The 4,389-nt window shown below is 38.5% G+C and overlaps 1 protein-coding gene across 6 annotated transcripts in view; it reads left to right on the plus strand.

Annotated features, from left to right (window-relative positions):
- Positions 1-4,389, plus strand: part of TENM4 (teneurin transmembrane protein 4) — a 591,710-nt gene that overhangs the window by 198,043 nt on the left and 389,278 nt on the right. For all 6 annotated transcript variants that reach the window (XM_015638720.3, XM_015638758.3, XM_015638767.3 and 3 more), the window contains exon 3: positions 2,543-2,638. The gene's annotated coding sequence lies outside the window, so the exon portion shown is untranslated. The remainder of the gene's footprint in view (positions 1-2,542; positions 2,639-4,389) is intronic.

Genomic DNA, 4,389 nt, shown 5'->3' on the forward strand with positions numbered 1-4,389 from the left:
TTCCCTTTCCCTTTCCCTTTCCCTTCCCTTTCCCTTTATCAGGAGGTGACAGTGGAGGATGCTGTGCATGTAGTCAGTGGGACCCTGCTTTTTGGGGAACATAGAGCCATGGTTGGAGCTGAAATTCCATCACATGACACAATTATCCTCTTGATAGGAAAGGACAAAAGTTATTAGGTGGGGACCACATTTTAGATTTTGTGGATCTGGACTGAAATCCAGTATAAATATCCTGTATAACATCAAGGAAAACACTTTGGTCCAGGACTTCAGAAATATCTCAAAACCCAGATGAGTGAGAAGGAAATGCCCAAATAACTTTAAGGACCAGATCCAACAAATACTGCTATAAGGCTTATTCTTTTCCTATGGGCTGGATTAGGCAGTTATGTGTTCTGAGTACCTGAGTCTCACCTTTTCCAGATCACTTTAAGTTATTTGTGCCCGTTCTTTCAAAATAACATTCAGGTTATGATATAACTATGGATGTACTTCTATCCATACATTAGGGCTTTGGGTTTTTTGGTTGGGTTAGGGTAGGTTAGTTGGTTGGTTGGTTGGCTGGATTTTTTTGTTTAAGAGATTAAATCACATTGATGGTGCATTTGATGGGTCATTCCAGAGGTACACAGGCAGGCATGTCACAGAACTTCCAGAAGAGAGGTGTAAAGGCAAGAGCAACCTTAAGCCCTCAGTTTCTAACCATGACTCCTAAAGAAACAGAGCAGAGCACCTCCTTATATTTTCTGTGATGCAGCTTATTCTCCAAAGTGGGAATAAAAACATTTCCCTGTCTTCAAAAACACTTTTAAAATACATATATTGAAAATCAGGAGGAGTACAGGTGCTATGGTGACAGGGGATCCTAAGTCTGCCAGAGTCCTGAGAAGAAAGTGAACAATTCATTCTCACTACCTCCTCATTTCCAGGTCTCACAGAAAAGCATTCTGGTGGAGTGATAGCCTCTTCTGCTTTTGTTTCCTGTCCATTTGAAGTGAGCACCAGCGAGAGAGGATACTCACAAAATTAATTCAGATTGGCTTAGATAAGGACCCTGTGATGTTGATTAAAAACCATCCACAGGGCCATTAGCAAAGTGAGATAATAAATGAAAATGTGTTGAATCACATGAGTTTTCTAGTAGGGGAACATCAGGGAGCAGTCCTGAGTCCAGTCTTCTTTAAATATCTTCATTCATTAGCCGAAAGACAGAAAAAGAGTACATGTTAATTAAAATCACAAATGATCCAAATTGGGAGGCAATGCATAAATCAGCTAAGATAGAGAGACTAGAAACCTTAGGCAGGAAATGACAAAATGAGGTGCAGCTTTGAAAAGCACACGTGGAGGAGAAATAATCTGTACAATGGGGCAATCAGAACCAAGGAGTGTTCTTGAAGAAGCAATATTAATGGGAGGAAGACAGAGGATATGGACCATGGAGTAAAGGGCAATGTAGCAGAGCAGCTATTTAAAGGTGACCTTTGCACCTTTTCAGTAGACAGCTTGGATTCAAAATTAATTTACAATTGGCAGGATTAAAAGGTCAATGTAGTTTTGGACCATATATGCAGAAATAAGTTGACAAGGAAAGATGTGGAATCCCACTTTTCTAACCATGTGCTACAACGTCACTCAGCCTTCTAATATTTTTTATTTTTATTTTTTCCAATCTTCAAAACCTTGTACACCAGAGTGAATGTAAAATAGAAGCATATCTAACAAAGTGGATAGCCTGAGAGAGCTGATGGGTCTGGCAAATGTGGCTTTCCGTGGAACTACACACACCTTCTTTCTGTGTTTTCCACCTTCCCAGTCTATACAGGACTTCACCTTCCTGAGACAAGGAAAGGAGCTAAGAAAAGGGACTTGAGACTAATTAGCTAATGAGAGGCAGGAGAGGAGCCCCAATGCTGTTATACATTTCCTTTGAGTCTCCTGCTTGTCATGTGGTAGGTTTGTGACACATGCATCTTTAAATTGTGGTTCTTCAATGCCATACACAACTCAGATAGGATATAATTTACTGGTGTGAGTGGAAACAGCAAGAGACATCTCTGGAAGATCTCAGTCATTTCTCTCTAACAAAGGAAGAAGACTTAAGAAAGGAGATATTTGGGATAATTACATATATAGGAAAAAATTATTTTTATTTTTACTTTCTGAAGCCTGCAAAAACACAGAAGAAGAAAGGAACAACTGTTGTGTAAACTGGAAACCCTCAAACTTACATTAGAGGAATTGATTAATTACTCTTTTGGCAAAGGGATGGATGCTTGCACAGTTAGTTGAGGAGAGGCATTTAATTCTAAGTGCTGTACAGAAAACCTTGTTTTGTATTTAACAAATGCATTTCTTTCTGTGAGATGACTAAGCGTACCCTAGTAGTGCTGATGTGATATTACAGCAGGAATCACATATGACTGTTTTAGATACCCTGTATAACAGTAAGCAGTTGTTTTTAATTTATTTTTCTATAGCAAATAAGTTAAAAATCACTGAAAAAAATGCTGATTTTTTTTAATGTCTGTGTATTTTTCAGGTAGACTGAGAATAACACGTCTAGGTTAAAACAGTATCCTACAAGAAGCATTTGATGGATTGTTCCTAGATATTTCTAAGGAGGCAACTACAAAAAGTGAGTACTAATTCCAGTGCCTGGGATGTTTAAATCATGTTTTGTTGTTTAGAATAAAATTATGATATTTTTAATGTTTCTTGAGCAGATTTCTCTAATTGGAGTCATGAGGAATTTCTCAAATTTCTCTAGAACTCGACTATTATTGACCCGCGTCTTTTTTTATTAGCTGACAAGGATAATTTGCATCACAGTCTCAGTCATGGATTCATTTCTGCTGTGTCAGGCACTCTAAGCACATAGACATTCTCTGCATGAAATGACTTACATCTTAGTGGAAATCAAGAAGCTGTGGATAGTGACAGACGGAGGAGACCCATGGATGTAATAAGAAAGTGCTGGTCAGTATGACAGGCAATGCTAATAGCACACCTGTCTACACTAGTCCCTGACAGAGAATTTTAGATGTTGCTACAGAGAAAGAAAGGCACTAGCAAGGTAATTTTATTTGTGTTTGTGGAGAGCAGCCTGAAAGAAAATACAAAAGCACTCATTTGAAAATCCAGTGCAGAGACTATGGAAAATGACTGCATGCGTTGATTGGATGCAGACAGCCTTGTTTTAATAGAAGTGGGAAAGGGAAATCAATGTTATATCTGGAAAAATGGCCTTGGTATCCAGGGAATATCAGCAGGGCAAATTTACATCTGTGATGTGAATGACAGAAAGGGATTCTGCAGTAATTGACATGTTCAAAGATAAGGTCTGAGATAAGAGATTTACTTAGATGTGTAGAGAGCAAGGAAAGGCGTTATCTGAAGTATGATACACAGAACATATTTTGAATGTGTGTGTACCTTCAATACATCTGGGAGATGAGTATGAATTGAAGATGATATCAAGGCTACAGGCATGTGACAGGATTGTGGCACTGTCCATAGTGATCAAGAGGGAAGTTTGCTTGGGGATCATTGCTGGGACATCTCAAATGGAAGGAAAACAAAGCTGGGACTGTTCAGCACACTGAAAATTACAAGGAAATGGTAGAGAAGCAGAAGCATGAATCAAAGAATTGTGGTATATTTGAGGTTGGCAGGGACCACTGGAGATTGTCTAGTCACATTTCAAATCAAAACACTCTTTCTTAGGGGATGTTGCTGAGGGGTGATCTTTAAGAACTTTTCAGCTAGAAGTGAAGGGCTGGGACACCTATGGCTCCTGTCATATAAAGAAGCAGCAAATGTTCACCTCAGCCTCAAAAGTCTTTACATGAGTGATGAATGGAGAGAGAGAAGTGTCTGTTAATATTAAAACTACAAGTACAGTAGGAGGAGTTCTAAAAGTCAAAGCTATGAATATAAAATGATATTTAAATGAAATTGATGCAGAATTATGTGTACTTGCAAGACAGAATGGAAGTGATCAGTGCTTTAATCACCAGCACTACACAGATACTGGCATAAGAAAGAAGAGACAGATCCCAAAGCATGAAAATTCTGCCTGCAAGTCATGTCCTGGACATTGTTCTTTATTCCTTAGGAAGAAGCCACTTACTCGTATAAGGAATTAATTTATTTTTTTTTTTACATAATCTTAGAATCATAGGAAGGTTTGGGTTGGAAAAGACCATAAATATAATTTAATTCCAACCTCCCCTGTCATGGGCAGGGAAGTATTAGGGCTGGTGTGAGCTGAAATGTTGTGTCTGTAGCAAGAGTTCAAAAAGTCAACCCCTGAGAAAGATCTCACTGCAAGATAAAGACTAGTCATAAAAAGACAAAGAAAGAGAAAGAGAAAGAGAAAGAGAAAGA

The sequence above is a fragment of the Parus major genome, chromosome 1 (assembly GCF_001522545.3).
Source record: "Parus major isolate Abel chromosome 1, Parus_major1.1, whole genome shotgun sequence".
NCBI lineage: Eukaryota > Metazoa > Chordata > Aves > Passeriformes > Paridae > Parus > Parus major.